This window comes from Oncorhynchus keta, unplaced genomic scaffold (assembly GCF_023373465.1).
Source record: "Oncorhynchus keta strain PuntledgeMale-10-30-2019 unplaced genomic scaffold, Oket_V2 Un_contig_1700_pilon_pilon, whole genome shotgun sequence".
In the NCBI taxonomy this organism is placed as follows: domain Eukaryota; kingdom Metazoa; phylum Chordata; class Actinopteri; order Salmoniformes; family Salmonidae; genus Oncorhynchus; species Oncorhynchus keta.
Window position 1 is genome coordinate 72,469 of NW_026280232.1, and position 27,486 is coordinate 99,954.

Sequence of the window (27,486 nt, forward strand, 5' to 3'; positions counted from 1 at the left end):
AAGCTTCCTGGACCAACCGGAAGTGGTTAAAGTCAGCCTAAAAGTGTTTATCCATACCCTGCCTGCAGTTTGATAGACATAGTGCATTCAACCCTGTGTAAATCAGTCAGTTCTTAACGTAAGGACTTAAAACTCAGGATTCTGTAAAAGCTTGTAAAAGCTTCCTGTGCCAACCGGAAGTGCCATAATTGGTGTCTCTTGGGGTTAAAAAAGGTCAGATCTTTCCAAAACTTCATATATGTGATTAGGCAACCCCCATGAACTGTAAATCAGTCATTTTTCCCATAAAATTTCAAAGGAAAACTAAATCACACACACACACAGCTTGGAAGTAGGGACCCATTGGGGTGCGTAGAGACATACACTGCCCGCATTAGTTAACCTTGTTGGAACTTTTAAAGAACCGTCAGACCTAGAGTTCCGAAACTTTAGAATCCTGTTCTAGACCTCCGGTCGATAGTGCGTAGTGAGTTACGTGGCTCTAGAAGCTTCTCGGACCGAGAAACAGCCTGGTACATTTGCAATGACTTCAATTCATTTTGACCATTACGAAAATGATGACATTTAGAAAAGTCTCAGAGACACAAGACTAGGTGCATTGCGACTGTCTTGGCCCATATAGACAGACCCCAGCGTTTCTGTCCGATAGCTCATTCAAGGACCCCGTAGCAAGTCATGGAAAAAAAGTGGATTTTCAGCACCAATTAGGGTTTTGCTCGGACACCAAATGACCGATCGAGCCGAAACTTGGGATTCGGGGTCGCCTCAGCTAGGCCTACACATAACATAAGAAATGGACCCGCAGCTAGAACGTAACTACGTGTTTTATGTTTTTTTTATGGCTTGAACCGAAGGCGTTGTGAATTTTGGGTCAGCTCTGAAGTATGTGATAGTTGGCTACTAAACGAGTTGGAAAAAGTGGGTTTAGTGTCAGTTTGTATCAATTTGGTGTCAGAATGATATCTAATTGACTGATGGACGGTGACTTGCTGGTGACTCTTGTCCATTTGCAATATGTTTAAACAGTGAGGTACCATCACCAAAGTGACATTCTGAAATCAACCCTAACGAGCCATTGAGATGAACCAAAATCACTGCCCAGCCATCCCGAGTTCATCGGGCCAGTCAATTTCACATTCCTGCAGGATTTTTATAGCATGACAAATTCATGATGGTACCTGCCCATTGAACCATATTGCAAATGCACAGTGACTTTGCAAAAGTAAGAAAACATAAACAATTGGACATAATGAAATCACCATATTTTTATTTTTGGGTTACCAGTTGCACAACAATGCACGTGCATTTGCAATATGATTCAACAGTGAAAAAACATCACAAAATGGACATGATGAAGTCAACACAACGAGCGATGGAAAGGAACAACTATCACTGCCAGGCCATCCTGTGTTCATCAGGCCAGTCAATTTAGCATTTCTGCAGGATTTTTATAGCATGACAAATTCATGATGGTACATGCCCATTGAACCATATTGCAAATGCACAGTGACTTTGCTAAAGTAAGAAAACATAAACAAATGGACATAATGAAATCACCATATTTTTATTTTTAGGTTACCAGGTGCCCATTTCAAATCACCAGTTGCACGGATGTATAAGGGCGCCCATGGATAGAGGGCCGTAGTAGGGTACTCCCATAGCGGGCATGGACAATAGGAGTCCCGTTAAATGCATTTACAACCATATTTTTTATTTTTGGGTTACCAGGGGCCTATTTTCAATCACCAGTTGCACAACAATGCACGTGCATTTGCAATATGATTCTATAGTGAAAAAACATCACCAAATGGACATGATGAAGCCAACACAACGAGCGATGGAAAGGAGCAACTATCACTCCCAGGCCATCCTGTGTTCATCAGGCCAGTCAATTTAGCATTTCTGCAGGATTTTTGAGCATGTCAAATTTCTTATGGCATTTGGCCCCCCAAAAAAGTGACTTGACTTCCTATGAAATCATATTGAAAATGGACAAAACATATTACTTATGCGCATGATAAAAAAAAAAAAAAAATTAAATGATAATAAAATTGGACAAAAGTGTATTCATACAGTTCTTACACATGTGTAATTGACAAAAAAAAATCGAAAGACTTTCGAAAACGGTCCAGAAAGCACTTTTTTAAGGGGTGATAAGTTTTTGACAAAAAAATTTTCAAAATGTTGCTTTTGGACGTTGACTTGGGTTACATTTCCAATATGAAAAACCATGGTGGAGCGGATTCGCCACCTGTTGGATTTTTAAAGTGTTACATCTGGCAATTGCCATATGGCATTTGCAATACACTTTGCATGAATCAACACCGAATTGGGTGGTAATTGGACATCGTGTATATGGTTTGTCCGATGCCAATGACATGCCATTCATTTTTGTCCAATATAGGGGGGTATTCCCTTACTAGACCCTACTGTCTGTAGAAACCCTCAGCCCCTCTCCCTGTCTCTAATAGACCCTACAGTCTGTAGAAACCCTCAGCCCCTCTCCCTGTCTCGAATAGACACTACAGTCTGTAGAAACCCCCAGCCCCTGTCCCTTACTAGACACTACAGTCTCTAGAAACCCCCAGCCCCTCTCCCTGTCTCTAATAGACACTACAGTCTGTAGAAACCCTCAGCCCCTCTCCCTGCCTCTTACTAGACACTACAGTCTGTAGAAACCCTCAGCCCCTCTCCCTGCCTCTTACTAGATACTACAGTCTGTAGAAACCCCCAGCCCCTCTCCCTGTCCCTAACTTGACACTACAGTCTGTAGAAGCCCTCAGTCCCTCTCCCTGTCTCTTACTAGACACTACAGTCTGTAGAAACCCCCAGCTCCTCTCCCTGTCTCTAATAGATGCTACAGTCTGCAGAAACCCTCAGCCCCTCTCCCTGTCCCTTACTCGACACTACAGTCTGTAGAAGCCCTCAGTCCCTCTCCCTGTCCCTTACTAGACACTACAGTCTGTAGAAACCCCCAGCCCCTCTCCCTGTCTCTAATAGATGCTACAGTCTGTAGAAGCCATCAGTCCCTCTCCTTCTAGACATGAGTCTATAGACCCAACCTCAGTCCCTCTCCCTCCCTGTCTCCTTCTAGACACTAGTCTATAGACCCAACCTCAGTCCCTCTCCCTGTCTCCTTCTAGACACTAGTCTATAGACCCAACCTCAGTCCCTCTCCCTGTCTCCTTCTAGACACTAGTCTATAGACCCAACCTCAGCCCCTCTCCCTCCCTGTCTCCTTCTAGACACTATTCTATAGACCCAACCTCAGTCCCTCTCCCTGTCTCCTTCTAGACACTAGTCTATAGACCCAACCTCAGTCCCTCTCCCTGTCTCCTTCTAGACACTAGTCTATAGACCCAACCTCAGTCCCTCTCCCTGTCTCCTTCTAGACACTAGTCTATAGACCCAACCTCAGTCCCTCTCCCTGTCTCCTTCTAGGCACTAGTCTACAGACCCAACCTCAGCCCCTCTCCCTGTCTCCTTCTAGGCACTAGTCTACAGACCCAACCTCAGTCCCTCTCCCTGTCTCCTTCTAGACACTAGTCTATAGACCCAACCTCAGCCCCTCTCCCTCCCTGTCTCCTTCTAGACACTAGTCTATAGACCCAACCTCAGTCCCTCTCCCTGTCTCCTTCTAGGCACTAGTCTACAGACCCAACCTCAGTCCCTCTCCCTGTCTCCTTCTAGGCACTAGTCTACAGACCCAACCTCAGTCCCTCTCCCTGTCTCCTTCTAGGCACTAGTCTATAGACCCAACCTCAGCCCCTCTCCGTCTCCTTCTAGACACTAGTCTATAGACCCAACCTCAGCCCCTCTCCCTGTCTCCTTCTAGACACTAGTCTATATACCCAACCTTAGCCCCTCTCCCTCCCTGTCTCCTTCTAGACACTAGTCTATAGACCCAACCTCAGTCCCTCTCCCTGTCTCCTAGACACTAATGTCTCTAAACCCAACTAGGGTTTAATATTTTCCAGAGAATCTACCAATAAAAGTTATTTTTGGGCTTCCCTGTTCAAACCTGAAGCGCTATTTAAAAGCATATAATACAGGGAAAAATAATTAGACATGATTATATTAAATGGAGACAAATACTCATTAATCTAATGGTTGCATGTTGTATTTATTACAATGTAATAAAGATCTTCCATAGCGACCATACTATTCTGTTGGTGTAGCCTGGTTTAACAGGCCTATGGAGCCCTGCTGTCCTACTGGGTAAACGTGATTACAGTCTAGTGAAATTCACTGTTGATTAACCTTTAACCTTTGACTAAAAGATGCAGCCTGGTCCTTTTCTCTCCTCTTGTACCCGGCTACTGGGGGAATATGGGAAGTTCATCATGAAAAACACATTGTTTCTGAGCTCCTATAGTGAATTGTATGTAGGCCAAATCTAATTGTAGCAGACTGGTTGTCGAGACCCAGCCAAACAGATGTATAATAGCATTTCACACATTTAGGCCACAGGCAATGTAATATAATCTGGTCTAACCTTGAAACAAGAGAACAAACAAGTCCTTTTTATAGGCCACACCTGTTTAACTCCCATTTTTCCTGCATTGACTCATAAAAAGCACAATGCTTCCCAGACTCTGATCTTCCTCACAAATTGGCCACTTCTGACCTCCCACAGAGGGGGCCTGGACTCAGGCAGTCTGTCTGTCTCTTACGGAGGGGGCCTGGACCAAGGCAGTCTGTCTGTCTCTTACGGAGGGGGCCTGAACTCAGGCAGTCTGTCTGTCTCTTACGGAGGGGGCCTGGACTCAGGCAGTCTGTCTGTCTCTTACGGAGGGGGCCTGGACTCAGGCAGTCTGTCTGTCTCTTACGGAGGGGCCTGGACTCAGGCAGTCTGTCTGTCTCTTACGGAGGGGGCCTGGACTCAGGCAGTCTTTCTGTCTCTTACGGAGGGGCCTGGACTCAGGCAGTCTGTCTGTCTCTCACGGAGGGGCCTGGACTCAGGCAGTCTGTCTGTCTCTTACGGAGGGGGCCTGGACTCAGGCAGTCTGTCTGTCTCTTACGGAGGGGGCCTGGACTCAGGCAGTCTGTCTGTCTCTTACGGAGGGGCCTGGACTCAGGCAGTCTGTCTGTCTCTTACGGAGGGGGCCTGGACTCAGGCAGTCTGTCTGTCTCTTACGGAGGGGGCCTGGACTCAGGCAGTCTTTCTGTCTCTTACGGGGGTGGGGCCTGGACTCATTTGTACCTTGTAGGCCCATCGAAGGCTTGGCAATCTCCAACAACAGATAAAAGGCTGTGATGACATGATGACAGTCTGTAGGTAAAAGGCTGTCATGACAGTCTGTAGGTAAAAGGCTGTGATGACAGTCTGTGGTAAAAGGCTGTCATGACAGTCTGTAGGTAAAAGGCTGTGATGACAGTCTGCAGGTAAAGGCTGTGATGACAGTCTGTAGGTAAAAGGCTGTGATGACAGTCTGCAGGTAAAAGGCTGTGATGACAGTCTGCAGGTAAAAGGCTGTGATGACAGTCTGCAGGTAACAGGCTGTGATGACATGATGACAGTCTGTAGGTAAAAGGCTGTCATGACAGTCTGTAGGTAAAAAGGCTGTCATGACAGTCTGTAGGTAACAGGCTGTGATGACATGATGACAGTCTGTAGGTAAAAGGCTGTGATGACATGATGACAGTCTGTAGGTAAAAGGCTGTGATGACAGTCTGTAGGTAAAAGGCTGTGATGACATGATGACAGTCTGTAGGTAAAAGGCTGTGATGACAGTCTGTAGGTAAAAGGCTGTGATGACATGATGACAGTCTGTAGGTAAAAGGCTGTGATGACATGATGACAGTCTGTAGGTAAAGGCTGTGATGACAGTCTGTAGGTAAAAGGCTGTGATGACATGATGACAGTCTGTAGGTAAAAGGCTGTGATGACATGATGACAGTCTGTAGGTAAAAGGCTGTGATGACAGTCTGTAGGTAAAAGGCTGTGATGACAGTCTGTAGGTAAAAGGCTGTGATGACATGATGACAGTCTGTAGGTAAAAGGCTGTGATGACAGTCTGTAGGTAAAAGGCTGTGATGACAGTCTGCAGGTAAAAGGCTGTGATGACATGATGACAGTCTGTAGGTAAAAGGCTGTGATGACAGTCTGTAGGTAAAAGGCTGTGATGACAGTCTGTAGGTAAAAGGCTGTGATGACATGATGACAGTCTGTAGGTAAAAGGCTGTGGTGACATGATGACAGTCTGTAGGTAAAAGGCTGTGATGACAGTCTGCAGGTAAAAGGCTGTGATGACAGTCTGCAGGTAAAAGGCTGTGATGACAGTCTGCAGGTAAAAGGCTGTGATGACATGATGACAGTCTGTAGGTAAAAGGCTGTGATGACATGTTAACAGTCTGTAGGTAAAAGGCTGTGATGACATGATGACAGTCTGTAGGTTAAAGGCTGTGGTGACATGATGACAGTCTGTAGGTAAAAGGCTGTGATGACAGTCTGTAGGTAAAAGGCTGTGATGACATGATGACAGTCTGTAGGTAAAAGGCTGTGATGACAGTCTGTAGGTAAAAGGCTGTGATGACATGATGACAGTCTGTAGGTTAAAGGCTGTGGTGACATGATGACAGTCTGTAGGTAAAGGCTGTGATGACAGTCTGTAGGTAAAAGGCTGTCATGACAGTCTGTAGGTAAAAGGCTGTCATGACAGTCTGTAGGTAAAAGGCTGTGATGACAGTCTGTAGGTAAAGGCTGTGATGACAGTCTGTAGGTAAAAGGCTGTGATGACAGTGTCTGTAGGTAAAAGGCTGATGACATGATGACAGTCTGCAGGTAAAGGCTGTGATGACATGATGACAGTCTGTAGGTAAAAGGCTGTGATGACAGTCTGTAGGTAAAAGGCTGTGATGACAGTCTGTAGGTAAAAGGCTGTGATGACATGATGACAGTCTGCAGGTAAAAGGCTGTGATGACATGATGACAGTCTGTAGGTAAAGGCTGTGATGACAGTCTGCAGGTAAAGGCTGTGATGACATGATGACAGTCTGCAGGTAAAAGGCTGTGATGACATGATGACAGTCTGCAGGTAAAAGGCTGTGATGACAGTCTGCAGGTAAAAGGCTGTGATGACATGATGACAGTCTGTAGGTAAAAGGCTGTGATGACATGATGACAGTCTGTAGGTAAAAGGCTGTGATGACAGTCTGTAGGTAAAAGGCTGTGATGACATGATGACAGTCTGTAGGTAAAGGATGTGATGACAGTCTGTAGGTAAAAGGCTGTGATGACAGTCTGCAGGTAAAGGCTGTGATGACAGTCTGCAGGTAAAAGGCTGTGATGACAGTCTGTAGGTAAAGGCTGTGATGACAGTCTGTAGGTAAAAGGCTGTGATGACATGATGACAGTCTGTAGGTAAAAGGCTGTGATGACAGTCTGTAGGTAAAGGCTGTCATGACAGTCTGTAGGTAAAAGGCTGTGATGACAGTCTGTAGGTAAAGGCTGTGATGACAGTCTGTAGGTAAAAGGCTGTGACGACATGATGACAGTCTGTAGGTTAAAGGCTGTGATGACATGATGACAGTCTGCAGGTAAAATGCTGTGGTGACAGTCTGTAGGTTAAAGGCTGTGATGACATGATGACAGTCTGTAGGTAAAAGGCTGTGATGACATGATGACAGTCTGTAGGTAAAAGGCTGTGATGACAGTCTGTAGGTAAAAGGCTGTGATGACATGATGACAGTCTGTAGGTAAAGGCTGTGATGACAGTCTGTAGGTAAAGGCTGTGATGACATGATGACAGTCTGTAGGTAAAAGGCTGTGATGACAGTCTGTAGGTAAAGGCTGTGATGACAGTCTGTAGGTAAAGGCTGTGGTGACATGATGACAGTCTGTAGGTAAAAGGCTGTGGTGACATGATGACAGTCTGTAGGTAAAAGGCTGTGATGACATGATGACAGTCTGTAGGTAAAAGGCTGTGATGACATGATGACAGTCTGTAGGTAAAGGCTGTGATGACATGATGACAGTCTGTAGGTAAAAGGCTGTGATGACATGATGACAGTCTGTAGGTAAAAGGCTGTGATGACATGATGACAGTCTGCAGGTAAAAGGCTGTGGTGACAGTCTGTAGGTTAAAGGCTGTGATGACATGATGACAGTCTGTAGGTAAAAGGCTGTGATGACAGTCTGTAGGTAAAAGGCTGTGATGACAGTCTGTAGGTAAAAGGCTGTGGTGACATGATGACAGTCTGTAGGTAAAGGCTGTGGTGACATGATGACAGTCTGTAGGTAAAAGGCTGTGATGACATGATGACAGTCTGTAGGTAAAAGGCTGTGATGACATGATGACAGTCTGTAGGTAAAAGGCTGTGATGACATGATGACAGTCTGTAGGTAAAAGGCTGTGACGACATGATGACAGTCTGTAGGTTAAAGGCTGTGATGACATGATGACAGTCTGCAGGTAAAAGGCTGTGATGACAGTCTGCAGGTAAAAGGCTGTGATGACATGATGACAGTCTGCAGGTAAGAGGCTGTGATGACAGTCTGCAGGTAAAAGGCTGTGATGACAGTCTGTAGGTAAAAGGCTGTGATGACAGTCTGTAGGTAAAAGGCTGTGATGACATGATGACAGTCTGCAGGTAAAAGGCTGTGATGACAGTCTGCAGGTAAAAGGCTGTGATGACATGATGACAGTCTGCAGGTAAAAGGCTGTGATGACAGTCTGTAGGTAAAGGCTGTGATGACAGTCTGTAGGTAAAAGGCTGTGATGACAGTCTGCAGGTAAAAGGCTGTGATGACAGTCTGTAGGTAAAAGGCTGTGGTGACATGATGACAGTCTGTAGGTAAAAGGCTGTGATGACAGTCTGTAGGTAAAAGGCTGTGATGACAGTCTGTAGGTAAAAGGCTGTGATGACAGTCTGCAGGTAAAAGGCTGTGATGACAGTCTGTAGGTAAAAGGCTGTGGTGACATGATGACAGTCTGTAGGTAAAAGGCTGTGATGACATGATGACAGTCTGCAGGTAAAAGGCTGTGATGACATGATGACAGTCTGTAGGTAAAAGGCTGTGATGACAGTCTGTAGGTAAAAGGCTGTGATGACAGTCTGTAGGTAAAAGGCTGTGATGACATGATGACAGTCTGTAGGTAAAAGGCTGTGGTGACAGTCTGTAGGTAAAAGGCTGTGATGACATGATGACAGTCTGTAGGTAAAAGGCTGTGGTGACAGTCTGTAGGTAAAAGGCTGTGATGACATGATGACAGTCTGCAGGTAAAAGGCTGTGATGACAGTCTGTAGGTAAAAGGCTGTGATGACAGTCTGTAGGTAAAGGCTGTGATGACAGTCTGTAGGTAAAAGGCTGTGATGACAGTCTGTAGGTAAAAGGCTGTGATGACAGTCTGCAGGTAAAGGCTGTGATGACATGATGACAGTCTGTAGGTAAAGGCTGTGATGACAGTCTGTAGGTAAAAGGCTGTGATGACATGATGACAGTCTGCAGGTAAAAGGCTGTGATGACATGATGACAGTCTGTAGGTAAAAGGCTGTGATGAAAGTCGTAAAAGGCTGTGATGACAGTCTGTAGGTAAAGGCTGTGATGACAGTCTGTAGGTAAAAGGCTGTGATGACAGTCTGTAGGTAAAGGCTGTGACGACATGATGACAGTCTGTAGATAAAAGGCTGTGGTGACAGTCTGTAGGTAAAAGGCTGTGATGACAGTCTGCAGGTAAAAGGCTGTGATGACATGATGACAGTCTGCAGGTAAAAGGCTGTGATGACAGTCTGCAGGTAAAAGGCTGTGATGACATGATGACAGTCTGTAGGTAAAAGGCTGTGATGACAGTCTGCAGGTAAAAGGCTGTGATGACAGTCTGTAGGTAAAAGGCTGTGATGACAGTCTGTAGGTAAAAGGCTGTGATGACATGATGACAGTCTGCAGGTAAAAGGCTGTGATGACAGTCTGCAGGTAAAGGCTGTGATGACATGATGACAGTCTGTAGGTAAAAGGCTGTGATGACAGTCTGTAGGTAAAGGCTGTGATGACAGTCTGTAGGTAAAAGGCTGTGATGACAGTCTGCAGGTAAAGGCTGTGATGACATGATGACAGTCTGTAGGTAAAAGGCTGTGGTGACATGATGACAGTCTGTAGGTAAAAGGCTGTGATGACAGTCTGTAGGTAAAAGGCTGTGATGACATGATGACAGTCTGTAGGTAAAAGGCTGTGATGACAGTCTGTAGGTAAAGGCTGTGATGACAGTCTGTAGGTAAAAGGCTGTGATGACATGATGACAGTCTGTAGGTAAAAGGCTGTGATGACATGATGACAGTCTGTAGGTAAAAGGCTGTGATGACATGATGACAGTCTACAGGTAAAAGGCTGTGATGACAGTCTGTAGGTAAAAGGCTGTGATGACAGTCTGTAGGTAAAAGGCTGTGATGACATGATGACAGTCTGTAGGTAAAAGGCTGTGATGACATGATGACAGTCTGTAGGTAAAAGGCTGTGATGACATGATGACAGTCTGCAGGTAAAAGGCTGTGATGACAGTCTGTAGGTAAAAGGCTGTGATGACATGATGACAGTCTGTAGGTAAAAGGCTGTGATGACATGATGACAGTCTGTAGGTAAAAGGCTGTGATGACAGTCTGTAGGTAAAAGGCTGTGATGACAGTCTGTAGGTAAAAGGCTGTGATGACAGTCTGCAGGTAAAAGGCTGTGATGACAGTCTGTAGGTAAAAGGCTGTGATGACATGATGACAGTCTGTAGGTAAAAGGCTGTGATGACATGATGACAGTCTGTAGGTAAAAGGCTGTGATGACAGTCTGTAGGTAAAAGGCTGTGATGACATGATGACAGTCTGTAGGTAAAAGGCTGTGATGACATGATGACAGTCTGTAGGTAAAGGCTGTGATGACAGTCTGTAGGTAAAGGCTGTGATGACAGTCTGTAGGTAAAAGGCTGTGATGACAGTCTGCAGGTAAAAGGCTGTGATGACAGTCTGCAGGTAAAAGGCTGTGATGACATGATGACAGTCTGTAGGTAAAAGGCTGTGGTGACATGATGACAGTCTGTAGGTAAAGGCTGTGATGACAGTCTGTAGGTAAAAGGCTGTGATGACATGATGACAGTCTGTAGGTAAAAGGCTGTGATGACAGTCTGTAGGTAAAAGGCTGTGATGACAGTCTGTAGGTAAAAGGCTGTGATGACATGATGACAGTCTGTAGGTAAAAGGCTGTGATGACATGATGACAGTTTACAGGTAAAAGGCTGTGATGACAGTCTGTAGGTAAAGGCTGTGATGACAGTCTGTAGGTAAAAGGCTGTGATGACATGATGACAGTCTGTAGGTAAAAGGCTGTGATGACATGATGACAGTCTGTAGGTAAAAGGCTGTGATGACATGATGACAGTCTGTAGGTAAAAGGCTGTGATGACAGTCTGTAGGTAAAAGGCTGTGATGACATGATGACAGTCTGTAGGTAAAAGGCTGTGATGACATGATGACAGTCTGTAGGTAAAAGGCTGTGATGACATGATGACAGTCTGTAGGTAAAAGGCTGTGATGACATGATGACAGTCTGCAGGTAAAAGGCTAGTGTTAATTGGGTCCATGTGGTCTGTTAGGGTTGTTTCTCCTGGTCCAGACAGAGAGGCTGTAGTGTTAATTGGGTCCATGTGGTCTGTTAGGGTTGTTTCTCCTGGTCCAGACAGAGAGGCTGTAGTGTTAATTGGGTCCATGTGGTCTGTTAGGGTTGTTTCTCCTGGTCCAGACAGAGAGGCTGTTGTGTTAATTGGGTCCATGTGGTCTGTTAGGGTTATGGTTGTTTGTCCTGGTCTGTTAGGGTTGTTTCTCCTGGTCCAGACAGAGAGGCTGTTGTGTTAATTTGGTCCATGTGGTCTGTTAGGGTTAGGGTTGTTTCTCCTGGTCCAGACAGAGAGGCTGTAGTGTCATTTGGGTCCATGTGGTCTGTTAGGGTTGGGGTTGTTTCTCCTGGTCCAGACAGAGAGGCTGTAGTGTCATTTGGGTCCATGTGGTCTGTTAGGGTTGGGGTTGTTTCTCCTGGTTCAGACAGAGAGGCTGTATTGTTAATTGGGTCCATGTGGTCTGTTAGGGTTGGGGTTGTTTCTCCTGGTTCAGACAGAGGCTGTATTGTTAATTGGGTCCATGTGGTCTGTTAGGGTTGTTTCTCCTGGTCCAGACAGAGAGGCTGTAGTGTTAATTGGGTCCATGTGGTCTGTTAGGGTTGTTTCTCTGGTCCAGACAGAGAGGCTGTAGTGATTGGGTCCATGTGGTCTGTTAGGGTTGGGGTTGTTTCTCCTGGTTCAGACAGAGAGGCTGTAGTGTTAATTGGGTCCATGTGGTCTGTTAGGGTTGGGGTTGTTTCTCCTGGTCCAGACAGAGAGGCTGTAGTGTTAATTGGGTCCATGTGGTCTGTTAGGGTTAGGGTTGTTTCTCCTGGTCCAGACAGAGAGGCTGTAGTGATTGGGTCCATGTGGTCTGTTAGGGTTAGGGTTGTTTCTCCTGGTCCAGACAGAGGCTGTGAGTGTCATTTGGGTCCATGTGGTCTGTTAGGGTTGGGGTTGTTTCTCCTGGTCCAGACAGAGAGGCTGTAGTGTTAATTGGGTCCATGTGGTCTGTTAGGGTTAGGGTTGTTTCTCCTGGTTCAGACAGAGAGGCTGTGAGTGTCATTTGGGTCCATGTGGTCTGTTAGGGTTGGGGTTGTTTCTCCTGGTCCAGACAGAGAGGCTGTAGTGTCATTTGGGTCCATGTGGTCTGTTAGGGTTGGGGTTGTTTCTCCTGGTCCAGACAGAGAGGCTGAGTGTCATTTGGGTCCATGTGGTCTGTTAGGTTAGGTTGTTTCTCCTGGTCCAGACAGAGAGGCTGTAGTGTCATTTGGGTCCATGTGGTCTGTTAGGGTTGGGGTTGTTTCTCCTGGTCCAGACAGAGAGGCTGTAGTGTTAATTGGGTCCATGTGGTCTGTTAGGGTTGGGGTTGTTTCTCCTGGTTCAGACAGAGAGGCTGTAGTGTTAATTGGGTCCATGTGGTCTGTTAGGGTTGGGGTTGTTTCTCCTGGTTCAGACAGAGAGGCTGTAGTGTTAATTGGGTCCATGTGGTCTGTTAGGGTTGGGGTTGTTTCTCCTGGTCCAGACAGAGAGGCTGTAGTGTTAATTGGGTCCATGTGGTCTGTTAGGGTTGGGGTTGTTTCTCCTGGTCCAGACAAGAGGCTGTAGTGTTAATTGGGTCCATGTGGTCTGTTAGGTTAGGTTGTTTCTCCTGGTCCAGACAGAGAGGCTGTAGTGTTAATTGGGTCCATGTGGTCTGTTAGGGTTGTTTCTCCTGGTCCAGACAGAGAGGCTGTAGTGTTAATTGGGTCCATGTGGTCTGTTGGGTTGTTTCTCCTGGTCCAGACAGAGAGGCTGTAGTGTTAATTGGGTCCATGTGGTCTGTTAGGGTTGGGGTTGTTTCTCCTGGTTCAGACAGAGAGGCTGTAGTGTCATTTGGGTCCATGTGGTCTGTTAGGGTTGGGGTTGTTTCTCCTGGTCCAGACAGAGAGGCTGTAGTGTCATTTGGGTCCATGTGGTCTGTTAGGGTTGGGGTTGTTTCTCCTGGTCCAGACAGAGAGGCTGTAGTGTTAATTGGGTCCATGTGGTCTGTTAGGGTTGGGGTTGTTTCTCCTGGTTCAGAAGAGGCTGTAGTGTTAATTGGGTCCATGTGGTCTGTTAGGGTTGGGGTTGTTTCTCCTGGTTCAGACAGAGAGGCTGTAGTGTTAATTGGGTCCATGTGGTCTGTTAGGGTTGGGGTTGTTTCTCCTGGTCCAGACAGAGAGGCTGTAGTGTTAATTGGGTCCATGTGGTCTGTTAGGGTTGGGGTTGTTTCTCCTGGTCCAGACAGAGAGGCTGTAGTGTTAATTGGGTCCATGTGGTCTGTTAGGGTTGTTTCTCCTGGTCCAGACAGAGAGGCTGTAGTGTTAATTGGGTCCATGTGGTCTGTTGGGTTGTTTCTCCTGGTCCAGACAGAGAGGCTGTAGTGTTAATTGGGTCCATGTGGTCTGTTAGGGTTGTTTCTCCTGGTCCAGACAGAGAGGCTGTAGTGTTAATTGGGTCCATGTGGTCTGTTAGGTTGTTTCTCCTGGTCCAGACAGAGAGGCTGTAGTGTTAATTGGGTCCATGTGGTCTGTTAGGGTTGTTTCTCCTGGTCCAGACAGAGGCTGTAGTGTTAATTGGGTCCATGTGGTCTGTTAGGGTTGGGGTTGTTTCTCCTGGTTCAGACAGAGAGGCTGTATTGTTGGGTCCATGTGGTCTGTTAGGTTGTTTCTCCTGGTCCAGACAGAGAGGACAGTGTTAATTGGGTCCATGTGGTCTGTTAGGGTTGTTTCTCTGGTCCAGACAGAGAGGCTGTAGTGTTAATTGGGTCCATGTGGTCTGTTAGGGTTGGGGTTGTTTCTCCTGGTTCAGACAGAGAGGCTGTATTGTTAATTGGGTCCATGTGGTCTGTTAGGGTTGTTTCTCCTGGTCCAGACAGAGAGGCTGTAGTGTTAATTGGGTCCATGTGGTCTGTTAGGGTTAGGGTTGTTTCTCCTGGTCCAGACAGAGAGGCTGTAGTGTCATTTGGGTCCATGTGGTCTGTTAGGGTTGGGGTTGTTTCTCCTGGTCCAGACAGAGAGGCTGTAGTGTTAATTGGGTCCATGTGGTCTGTTAGGGTTAGGGTTGTTTCTCCTGGTTCAGACAGAGAGGCTGTAGTGTCATTTGGGTCCATGTGGTCTGTTAGGGTTGGGGTTGTTTCTCCTGGTCCAGACAGAGAGGCTGTAGTGTCATTTGGGTCCATGTGGTCTGTTAGGGTTGGGGTTGTTTCTCCTGGTCCAGACAGAGAGGCTGTAGTGTCATTTGGGTCCATGTGGTCTGTTAGGGTTGGGGTTGTTTCTCCTGGTCCAGACAGAGAGGCTGTAGTGTTAATTGGGTCCATGTGGTCTGTTAGGGTTGGGGTTGTTTCTCCTGGTTCAGACAGAGAGGCTGTAGTGTTAATTGGGTCCATGTGGTCTGTTAGGGTTGGGGTTGTTTCTCCTGGTTCAGACAGAGAGGCTGTAGTGTTAATTGGGTCCATGTGGTCTGTTAGGGTTGGGGTTGTTTCTCCTGGTCCAGACAGAGAGGCTGTAGTGTTAATTGGGTCCATGTGGTCTGTTAGGGTTGGGGTTGTTTCTCCTGGTCCAGACAGAGAGGCTGTAGTGTTAATTGGGTCCATGTGGTCTGTTAGGGTTGGGGTTGTTTCTCCTGGTCCAGACAGAGAGGCTGTAGTGTCATTTGGGTCCATGTGGTCTGTTAGGGTTAGGGTTGTTTCTCCTGGTCCAGACAGAGAGGCTGTAGTGTCATTTGGGTCCATGTGGTCTGTTAGGTTGGGGTTGTTTCTCCTGGTCCAGACAGAGAGGCTGTAGTGTTAATTGGGTCCATGTGGTCTGTTAGGGTTGGGGTTGTTTCTCCTGGTTCAGACAGAGAGGCTGTAGTGTTAATTGGGTCCATGTGGTCTGTTAGGGTTGGGGTTGTTTCTCCTGGTCCAGACAGAGAGGCTGTAGTGTTAATTGGGTCCATGTGGTCTGTTAGGTTGGGGTTGTTTCTCCTGGTCCAGACAGAGGCTGTAGTGTTAATTGGGTCCATGTGGTCTGTTAGGGTTAGGGTTGTTTCTCCTGGTCCAGACAGTAGGCTGTAGTGTTAATTGGGTCCATGTGGTCTGTTAGGGTTGTTTCTCCTGGTCCAGACAGAGAGGCTGTAGTGTTAATTGGGTCCATGTGGTCTGTTGGGTTGTTTCTCCTGGTCCAGACAGAGAGGCTAAGTGTTAATTGGGTCCATGTGGTCTGTTAGGGTTGGGGTTGTTTCTCCTGGTCCAGACAGAGAGGCTGTAGTGTTAATTGGGTCCATGGTCTGTTAGGGTTGTTTCTCCTGGTCCAGACAGAGAGGCTGTAGTGTTAATTGGGTCCATGTGGTCTGTTAGGGTTGTTTCTCCTGGTCCAGACAGAGAGGCTGTAGTGTTAATTGGGTCCATGTGGTCTGTTAGGGTTGGGGTTGTTTCTCCTGGTTCAGACAGAGAGGCTGTATTGTTAATTGGGTCCATGTGGTCTGTTAGGGTTGTTTCTCCTGGTCCAGACAGAGAGGCTGTAGTGTTAATTGGGTCCATGTGGTCTGTTAGGGTTAGGGTTGTTTCTCCTGGTCCAGACAGAGAGGCTGTAGTGTCATTTGGGTCCATGTGGTCTGTTAGGTTGGGGTTGTTTCTCCTGGTCCAGACAGAGAGGCTGTAGTGTTAATTGGGTCCATGTGGTCTGTTAGGGTTAGCGTTGTTTCTCCTGGTTCAGACAGAGAGGCTGTAGTGTCATTTGGGTCCATGTGGTCTGTTAGGGTTGGGGTTGTTTCTCCTGGTCCAGACAGAGAGGCTGTAGTGTCATTTGGGTCCATGTGGTCTGTTAGGGTTGGGGTTGTTTCTCCTGGTCCAGACAGAGAGGCTGTAGTGTCATTTGGGTCCATGTGGTCTGTTAGGGTGGGGTTGTTTCTCCTGGTCCAGACAAGAGGCTGTAGTGTTAATTGGGTCCATGTGGTCTGTTAGGGTTAGTTGTTTCTCCTGGTTCAGACAGAGAGGCTGTAGTGTTAATTGGGTCCATGTGGTCTGTTAGGGTTGGGGTTGTTTCTCCTGGTTCAGACAGAGAGGCTGTAGTGTTAATTGGGCATGTGGTCTGTTAGGTTGGGGTTGTTTCTCCTGGTCCAGACAGAGAGGCTGTAGTGTTAATTGGGTCCATGTGGTCTGTTGGGTTGGGGTTGTTTCTCCTGGTCCAGACAGAGGCTGTAGTGTCATTTGGGTCCATGTGGTCTGTTAGGGTTAGGGTTGTTTCTCCTGGTCCAGACAGAGAGGCTGTAGTGTCATTTGGGTCCATGTGGTCTGTTAGGGTTGGGGTTGTTTCTCCTGGTCCAGACAGAGAGGCTGTAGTGTTAATTGGGTCCATGTGGTCTGTTAGGGTTGGGGTTGTTTCTCCTGGTCCAGACAGAGAGGCTGTAGTGTTAATTGGGTCCATGTGGTCTGTTAGGGTTGGGGTTGTTTCTCCTGGTCCAGACAGAGAGGCTGTAGTGTTAATTGGGTCCATGTGGTCTGTTAGGGTTAGGGTTGGGGTTAACCTGGTCTGTTATAAGAGCTGTGACTCATGGCTGTCCCGCCAGCAGCCAGCCCCTGCTACAAATAGCATCCTATTCCCTATGGGCCCTGGTCAAAAGTAGTGCACTACATAGAGAATAGTTTGCCTTTTGGGACCAGCCCCGATACACATCCAGCCCCTCTATAACAATTCTCCCATTGTCCACCAGCATCCCCTGATAGACTGGTGGTGGTGGTGGTGGTGGTGGTGGTGGTGGTGGTGGTGGTGGTGGTGGTGGTGGTGGTGATGGTGGTGGTGGTGGTGGTAGTGGTGGTGGTAGTGGTGGTGGTGGTGGTGGTGGTACGCACACTGAGGAACACTGATGTAAAACACCACAAGACGCGCTGAGGGGACACCAGTCCCTTCCTCCTCACTTTCACCTCACCTCAAAATGGCACCCTATTCCCTTAGTAGTGCACAACTTTTATGCAGGGCCCATAGGGATCTATATATGGTAGTGTAGAACACAGTAATGTACGGAGACAGTAGTGTAGAACACAGTGATGTACAGAGACAGTAGTGTAAAACATAGTCATGTATGGAGACAGTAGTGTAGAACACAGTAATGTACAGAGACAGTAGTGTAGAACACAGTAATGTATGGAGACAGTAATGTAGAACACAGCAATGTATGGAGACAGTAGTGTAGAACACAGCAAATGTATGGAGACAGTAATGTAGAACACAGCAATGTATGGAGACAGTAGTGTAGAACACAGCAATGTACAGAGACAGTAGTGTAGAACACAGTAATGTACGGAGACAGTAATATATGGAGACAGTAGAGTAGAACACAGCAATGTATGGAGACAGTAGTGTAGAACACAGCAATGTATGGAGACAGTAGTGTAGAACACAGTAATGTATGGAGACAGTAGTGTAGAACACAGCAATGTATGGAGACAGTAGTGTAGAACACAGTAATGTATGGAGACAGTAGTGTAGAACACAGTAATGTATGGAGACAGTAGTGTAGAACACTGTGATGTACAGAGACAGTAGTGTAGAACACAGTAATGTACGGAGACAGTAATATATGGAGACAGTAGAGTAGAACACAGCAATATATGGAGACAGTAGAGTAGAACACAGCAATGTATGGAGACAGTAGTGTAGAACACAGCAATGTATGGAGACAGTAGTGTAGAACACAGCAATGTATGGAGACAGTAGTGTAGAACACAGTAATGTATGGAGACAGTAGTGTAGAACACAGTAATGTATGGAGACAGTAGTGTAGAACACAGTAATGTATGGAGACAGTAGTGTAGAACACAGTAATGTACGGAGACAGTAATATATGGAGACAATGTCTGGTCTGGGTGTAGTCTCTCTTCCCTGTAGATATCTGCATCCCTCGGTGCCACTATGTCTCTCTATGTGAGACTGTCTAGGAGTCTTGTTAAATGTTTGAGAAACAGCTGGAGACAGCTCTCCCATGAGACTCCTGATGCCTCTCTGTTACCATCTCCTCTCCAGAGTCAGGTCTTTACGGCATATTTACTGGATGGGACTGGCTAGGGGCCACTCAGGGTTGTGGGAATATGTAAGGGTGTGTGTGTTTGTGTGACTAGCTAGAAGCTGTCTCTGGGAGTCTGACTGGCTAGGAGATCTGTAGAGCTGTGTGTGACTGGCTAGGAGCTCTGTATGGGCTGTGTGTGACTGGCTAGGAGCTGTCTCGGGCTGTGTGTGACTGGCTAGGAGCTATCTCGGGCTGTGTGTGACTGGCTAGTGAGCTGTCTCGGGCTGTGTGTGACTGGCTAGGAGCTGTCTCGGGCTGTGTGTGACTGGCTAGGAGCTGTCTCGGGCTGTGTGCGTCAGATTAGAAACAGATTAATGGTTTAATTAGATCTCAGTAAAGAATCTTCCAGAACAGAACAGACGGACTGGCAAGGTTAGTGAGATGAAGAGGTCCTCAGAAAGAGGACAGGGTGGTAGTAGTTCTACCCATCAGTCAGACAGGGCGGTAGTAGTTCTACCCATCAGTCAGACAGGGTGGAAGTAGTTCTACCCATCAGTCAGACAGGGTGGTAGTAGTTCTACCCATCAGTCAGACAGGGTGGAAGTAGTTCTACCCATCAGTCAGACAGGGTGGAGGTAGTTCTACTCATCAGTCAGACAGGGTGGAGGTAGTTCTACCCATCAGTCAGACAGGGTCGTAGTAGTTCTACCCATCAGTCAGACAGGGTCGTAGTAGTTCTACCCATCAGTCAGACAGGGTCGTAGTAGTTCTACCCATCAGTCAGACAGGGTGGTAGTAGTTCTACCCATCAGTCAGACAGGGTGGAAGTAGTTCTACCCATCAGTCAGACAGGGTGGAGGTAGTTCTACCCATCAGTCAGACAGGGTCGTAGTAGTTCTACCCATCAGTCAGACAGGGTGGAAGTAGTTCTACCCATCAGTCAGACAGGGTGGAGGTAGTTCTACCCATCAGTCAGACAGGGTCGTAGTAGTTCTACCCATCAGTCAGACAGGGTGGTAGTAGTTCTACCCATCAGTCAGACAGGGTGGAGGTAGTTCTACCCATCAGTCAGACAGGGTGGTAGTAGTTCTACCCATCAGTCAGACAGGGTGGAAGTAGTTCTACCCATCAGTCAGAGAGGGTGGTAGTAGTTCTACCCATCAGTCAGACAGGGTCGTAGTAGTTCTACCCATCAGTCAGAGAGGGTGGTAGTAGTTCTACCCATCAGTCAGACAGGGTCGTAGAAGTTCTACCCATCAGTAAGAGAGGGTGGTAGTAGTTCTACCCATCAGTCAGACAGGGTCATAGTAGTTCTACCCATCAGTCAGACAGGGTGGAAGTAGTTCTACCCATCAGTCAGACTGGGTGGTAGTAGTTCTATCCATCAGTCAGACAGGGTGGTAGTAGTTCTACCCATCAGTCAGACAGGGTGGAAGTAGTTCTACCCATCAGTCAGACAGGGTGGAAGTAGTTCTACCCATCAGTCAGACAGGGTGGTAGTAGTTCTATCCATCAGTCAGACAGGGTGGTAGTAGTTCTACCCATCAGTCAGACAGGGTGGAGGTAGTTCTACCCATCAGTCAGACAGGGTGGTAGTAGTTCTACCCATCAGTCAGACAGGGTCGTAGTAGTTCTACCCATCAGTCAGACAGGGCGGTAGAAGTTCTACCCATCAGTCAGACAGGGCCGTAGTAGTTCTACCCATCAGTCAGACAGGGCAGTAGTAGTTCTACCCATCAGTCAGACAGGGTGGAAGTAGTTCTACCCATCAGTCAGAGAGGGTGGTAGTAGTTCTACCCATCAGTCAGACAGGGTCGTAGTAGTTCTACCCATCAGTCAGACAGGGTCGTAGTAGTTCTACCCATCAGTCAGACAGGGTGGTAGTAGTTCTACCCATCAGTCAGACAGGGTGGTAGTAGTTCTACCCATCAGTCAGACAGGGTGGAAGTAGTTCTACCCATCAGTCAGACAGGGTGGTAGTAGTTCTACCCATCAGTCAGACAGGGTCGTAGTAGTTCTACCCATCAGTCAGACAGGGTGGTAGTAGTTCTACCCATCAGTCAGACAGGGTGGAGGTAGTTCTACCCATCAGTCAGACAGGGTGGTAGTAGTTCTACCCATCAGTCAGACAGGGTGGTAGTAGTTCTACCCATCAGTCAGACAGGGTGGTAGTAGTTCTACCCATCAGTCAGACAGGGTCGTAGTAGTTCTACCCATCAGTCAGAGAGGGTGGTAGTAGTTCTACCCATCAGTCAGACAGGGTCATAGTAGTTCTACCCATCAGTCAGACAGGGTGGAAGTAGTTCTACCCATCAGTCAGACAGGGTGGTAGTAGTTCTACCCATCAGTCAGACTGGGTGGTAGTAGTTCTATCCATCAGTCAGACAGGGTGGAAGTAGTTCTACCCATCAGTCAGACAGGGTGGAAGTAGTTCTACCCATCAGTCAGACAGGGTGGAAGTAGTTCTACCCATCAGTCAGACAGGGTGGTAGTAGTTCTACCCATCAGTCAGACAGGGTGGTAGTAGTTCTACCCATCAGTCAGACAGGGTGGTAGTAGTTCTACCCATCAGTCAGACAGGGTGGAAGTAGTTCTACCCATCAGTCAGACAGGGTGGTAGTAGTTCTACCCATCAGTCAGACAGGGTGGAGGTAGTTCTACCCATCAGTCAGACAGGGTGGTAGTAGTTCTACCCATCAGTCAGACAGGGTCGTAGTAGTTCTACCCATCAGTCAGACAGGGCGGTAGAAGTTCTACCCATCAGTCAGACAGGGCGGTAGTAGTTCTACCCATCAGTCAGACAGGGTCGTAGTAGTTCTACCCATCAGTCAGAGAGGGTGGTAGTAGTTCTACCCATCAGTCAGACAGGGTCGTAGAAGTTCTACCCATCAGTCAGAGAGGGTGGTAGTAGTTCTACCCATCAGTCAGACAGGGTCATAGTAGTTCTACCCATCAGTCAGACAGGGTGGAAGTAGTTCTACCCATCAGTCAGACAGGGTGGTAGTAGTTCTACCCATCAGTCAGACAGGGTGGTAGTAGTTCTACCCATCAGTCAGACAGGGTGGTAGTAGTTCTACCCATCAGTCAGACAGGGTGGAAGTAGTTCTACCCATCAGTCAGACAGGGTGGAAGTAGTTCTACCCATCAGTCAGACAGGGTGGTAGTAGTTCTACCCATCAGTCAGACAGGGTGGTAGTAGTTCTACTCATCAGTCAGACAGGGTGGTAGTAGTTCTACCCATCAGTCAGACAGGGTCGTAGTAGTTCTACCCATCAGTCAGACAGGGTGGAAGTAGTTCTACCCATCAGTCAGAGAGGGTGGTAGTAGTTCTACCCATCAGTCAGACAGGGTCGTAGTAGTTCTACCCATCAGTCAGACAGGGTGGTAGTAGTTCTACCCATCAGTCAGACAGGGTCGTAGAAGTTCTACCCATCAGTCAGAGAGGGTGGTAGTAGTTCTACCCATCAGTCAGACAGGGTCATAGTAGTTCTACCCATCAGTCAGACAGGGTGGAAGTAGTTCTACCCATCAGTCAGACAGGGTGGTAGTAGTTCTACCCATCAGTCAGACTGGGTGGTAGTAGTTCTATCCATCAGTCAGACAGGGTGGTAGTAGTTCTACCCATCAGTCAGACAGGGTGGAAGTAGTTCTACCCATCAGTCAGACAGGGTGGAAGTAGTTCTACCCATCAGTCAGACAGGGTGGAAGTAGTTCTACCCATCAGTCAGACAGGGTGGAGGTAGTTCTACCCATCAGTCAGACAGGGTGGTAGTAGTTCTACCCATCAGTCAGACAGGGTCGTAGTAGTTCTACCCATCAGTCAGACAGGGTCGTAGTAGTTCTACCCATCAGTCAGACAGGGCGGTAGTAGTTCTACCCATCAGTCAGACAGGGTGGTAGAAGTTCTACCCATCAGTCAGACAGGGTGGTAGTAGTTCTACCCATCAGTCAGACAGGGTGGTAGTAGTTCTACCCATCAGTCAGACAGGGTGGTAGTAGTTCTACCCATCAGTCAGACAGGGTGGTAGTAGTTCTACCCATCAGTCAGACAGGGTGGTAGTAGTTCTACCCATCAGTCAGACAGGGTGGTAGTAGTTCTACCCATCAGTCAGACAGGGTGGTAGTAGTTCTACCCATCAGTCAGACAGGGTGGTAGTAGTTCTACCCATCAGTCAGACAGGGTGGAGGTAGTTCTACCCATCAGTCAGACAGGGTGGTAGTAGTTCTACCCATCAGTCAGACAGAGTGGTAGTAGTTCTACCCATCAGTCAGACAGGGTCGTAGTAGTTCTAGCCATCAGTCAGACAGGGTGGTAGTAGTTCTACCCATCAGTCAGACAGGGTGGAGGTAGTTCTACCCATCAGTCAGAGAGGGTGGTAGTAGTTCTACCCATCAGTCAGACAGGGTCGTAGTAGTTCTACCCATCAGTCAGACAGGGTGGTAGTAGTTCTACCCATCAGTCAGACAGGGTCGTAGAAGTTCTACCCATCAGTCAGACAGGGTGGTAGTAGTTCTACCCATCAGTCAGACAGGGTGGTAGTAGTTCTACCCATCAGTCAGACAGGGTGGAAGTAGTTCTACCCATCAGTCAGACAGGGTGGTAGTAGTTCTAGCCATTAGTCAGACAGGGTGGAGGTGGTTCTACCCATGTTTAGGTGCTGCTGCTAACTGCCAAATTAACGCTTTTTACTTCATAATTACGGTTTTATATTTGTATTTTTTCCACTCGCTCAACTTTTTCACTCCGGATGCTTTATCTGGACGTGGTTCTACAGGACCTCCACCAGCCAACCAGTAGTAACATTAACATGATGCTTTATCTGGACGTGGTTCTACAGGACCTCCACCAGCCAACCAGTAGTAACATTAACATGATGCTTTATCTGGACGTGGTTCATCAGGACCTCCACCAGCCAACCAGTAGTAACATTAACATGATGCTTTATCTGGACGTGGTTCATCAGGACCTCCACCAGCCAACCAGTAGTAACATTAACATGATGCTTTATCTGGACGTGGTTCATCAGGACCTCCACCAGCCAACCAGTAGTAACATTAACATGATGCTTTATCTGGACGTGGTTCTCCAGGACCTCCACCAGCCGACCAGTAGTAACATTAACATGATGCTTTATCTGGACGTGGTTCTACAGGACCTCCACCAGCCAACCAGTAGTAACATTAACATGATGCTTTATCTGGACATGGTTCATCAGACCTCCACCAGCCAACCAGTAGTAACATTAACATGAGGGTTCATCAGGACCTCCACCAGCCAACCAGTAGTAACATTAACATGATGCTTTATCTGGACGTGGTTCTCAGGACCTCCACCAGCCAACCAGTAGTAACATTAACATGATGCTTTATCTGGACGTGGTTCATCAGGACCTCCACCAGCCAACCAGTAGTAACATTAACATGATGCTTTATCTGGACGTGGTTCTCCAGGACCTCCACCAGCCAACCAGTAGTAACATTAACATGATGCTTTATCTGGACGTGGTTCATCAGGACCTCCACCAGCCAACCAGTAGTAACATTAACATGATGCTTTATCTGGACGTGGTTCATCAGGACCTCCACCAGCCAACCAGTAGTAACATTAACATGATGCTTTATCTGGACGTGGTTCTACAGGACCTCCACCAGCCAACCAGTAGTAACATTAACATGATGCTTTATCTGGACGTGGTTCTCCAGGACCTCCACCAGCCAACCAGTAGTAACATTAACATGATGCTTTATCTGGACGTGGTTCATCAGGACCTCCACCAGCCAACCAGTAGTAACATTAACATGATGCTTTATCTGGACGTGGTTCATCAGGACCTCCACCAGCCAACCAGTAGTAACATTAACATGATGCTTTATCTGGACGTGGTTCTACAGGACCTCCACCAGCCAACCAGTAGTAACATTAACATGATGCTTTATCTGGACGTGGTTCATCAGGACCTCCACCAGCCAACCAGTAGTAACATTAACATGATGCTTTATCTGGACGTGGTTCTCCAGGACCTCCACCAGCCAACCAGTAGTAACATTAACATGATGCTTTATCTGGACGTGGTTCTCCAGGACCTCCACCAGCCAACCAGTAGTAACATTAACATGATGCTTTATCTGGACGTGGTTCTACAGGACCTCCACCAGCCAACCAGTAGTAACATTAACATGATGCTTTATCTGGACGTGGTTCTACAGGACCTCCACCAGCCAACCAGTAGTAACATTAACATGATGCTTTATCTGGACGTGGTTCTACAGGACCTCCACCAGCCAACCAGTAGTAACATTAACATGATGCTTTATCTGGACGTGGTTCATCAGGACCTCCACCAGCCAACCAGTAGTAACATTAACATGATGCTTTATCTGGACGTGGTTCATCAGGACCTCCACCAGCCAACCAGTAGTAACATTAACATGATGCTTTATCTGGACGTGGTTCTCAGGACCTCCACCAGCCAACCAGTAGTAACATTAACATGATGCTTTATCTGGACGTGGTTCATCAGGACCTCCACCAGCCAACCAGTAGTAACATTAACATGATGCTTTATCTGGACGTGGTTCATCAGGACCTCCACCAGCCAACCAGTAGTAACATTAACATGATGCTTTATCTGGACGTGGTTCTCCAGGACCTCCACCAGCCAACCAGTAGTAACATTAACATGATGCTTTATCTGGACGTGGTTCTCAGGACCTCCACCAGCCAACCAGTAGTAACATTAACATGATGCTTTATCTGGACGTGGTTCACAGGACCTCCACCAGCCAACCAGTAGTAACATTAACATGATGCTTTATCTGGACGTGGTTCATCAGGACCTCCACCAGCCAACCAGTAGTAACATTAACATGATGCTTTATCTGGACGTGGTTCTCAGGACCTCCACCAGCCAACCAGTAGTAACATTAACATGATGCTTTATCTGGACGTGGTTCTACAGGACCTCCACCAGCCAACCAGTAGTAACATTAACATGATGCTTTATCTGGACGTGGTTCTACAGGACCTCCACCAGCCAACCAGTAGTAACATTAACATGATGCTTTATCTGGACGTGGTTCATCAGGACCTCCACCAGCCAACCAGTAGTAACATTAACATGATGCTTTATCTGGACGTGGTTCTACAGGACCTCCACCAGCCAACCAGTAGTAACATTAACATGATGCTTTATCTGGACGTGGTTCATCAGGACCTCCACCAGCCAACCAGTAGTAACATTAACATGATGCTTTATCTGGACGTGGTTCATCAGGACCTCCACCAGCCAACCAGTAGTAACATTAACATGATGCTTTATCTGGACGTGGTTCATCAGGACCTCCACCAGCCAACCAGTAGTAACATTAACATGATGCTTTATCTGGACGTGGTTCATCAGGACCTCCACCAGCCAACCAGTAGTAACATTAACATGATGCTTTATCTGGACGTGGTTCATCAGGACCTCCACCAGCCAACCAGTAGTAACATTAACATGATGCTTTATCTGGACCTGGTTCATCAGGACCTCCACCAGCCAACCAGTAGTAACATTAACATGATGCTTTATCTGGACCTGGTTCATCAGGACCTCCACCAGCCAACCAGTAGTAACATTAACATGATGCTTTATCTGGACGTGGTTCATCAGGACCTCCACCAGCCAACCAGTAGTAACATTAACATGATGCTTTATCTGGACGTGGTTCTCCAGGACCTCCACCAGCCAACCAGTAGTAACATTAACATGATGCTTTATCTGGACGTGGTTCATCAGGACCTCCACCAGCCGACCAGTAGTAACATTAACATGATGCTTTATCTGGACCTGGTTCATCAGGATCTCCACCAGCCAACCAGTAGTAACATTAACATGATGCTTTATCTGGACGTGGTTCTACAGGATCTCCACCAGCCAACCAGTAGTAACATTAACATGATGCTTTATCTGGACGTGGTTCATCAGAACCTCCACCAGCCAACCAGTAGTAACATTAACATGATGCTTTATCTGGACGTGGTTCTCCAGGACCTCCACCAGCCAACCAGTAGTAACATTAACATGATGCTTTATCTGGACATGGTTCATCAGGACCTCCACCAGCCAACCAGTAGTAACATTAACATGATGCTTTATCTGGACGTGGTTCATCAGGACCTCCACCAGCCAACCAGTAGTAACATTAACATGATGCTTTATCTGGACGTGGTTCTACAGGACCTCCACCAGCCAACCAGTAGTAACATTAACATGATGCTTTATCTGGACGTGGTTCTCCAGGACCTCCACCAGCCAACCAGTAGTAACATTAACATGATGCTTTATCTGGACGTGGTTCTCCAGGACCTCCACCAGCCAACCAGTAGTAACATTAACATGATGCTTTATCTGGACGTGGTTCTACAGGACCTCCACCAGCCAACCAGTAGTAACATTAACATGATGCTTTATCTGGACGTGGTTCATCAGGACCTCCACCAGCCAACCAGTAGTAACATTAACATGATGCTTTATCTGGACGTGGTTCTCAGGACCTCCACCAGCCAACCAGTAGTAACATTAACATGATGCTTTATCTGGACGTGGTTCTACAGGACCTCCACCAGCCAACCAGTAGTAACATTAACATGATGCTTTATCTGGACGTGGTTCTACAGGACCTCCACCAGCCAACCAGTAGTAACATTAACATGATGCTTTATCTGGACGTGGTTCATCAGGACCTCCACCAGCCAACCAGTAGTAACATTAACATGATGCTTTATCTGGACGTGGTTCTACAGGACCTCCACCAGCCAACCAGTAGTAACATTAACATGATGCTTTATCTGGACGTGGTTCATCAGGACCTCCACCAGCCAACCAGTAGTAACATTAACATGATGCTTTATCTGGACGTG

General features: G+C 47.2%; 2 long non-coding RNA genes across 2 annotated transcripts; both read left to right on the forward strand.

Moving 5' to 3' along the window:
* Window positions 1-7,002: 7,002 nt before the first annotated feature.
* Window positions 7,003-9,177, forward strand: LOC127919554 (uncharacterized). The gene is made up of 3 exons (XR_008103289.1): window positions 7,003-7,134; window positions 8,940-9,036; window positions 9,126-9,177. It is a non-coding gene; the product is annotated as an uncharacterized LOC127919554 (long non-coding RNA).
* A 2,520-nt stretch (window positions 9,178-11,697) lies between these two features.
* LOC127919553 (uncharacterized) lies at window positions 11,698-13,325 on the forward strand. Its single transcript, XR_008103288.1, has 3 exons — window positions 11,698-11,766; window positions 12,807-12,869; window positions 13,218-13,325. It is a non-coding gene; the product is annotated as an uncharacterized LOC127919553 (long non-coding RNA).
* Window positions 13,326-27,486: the final 14,161 nt, after the last annotated feature.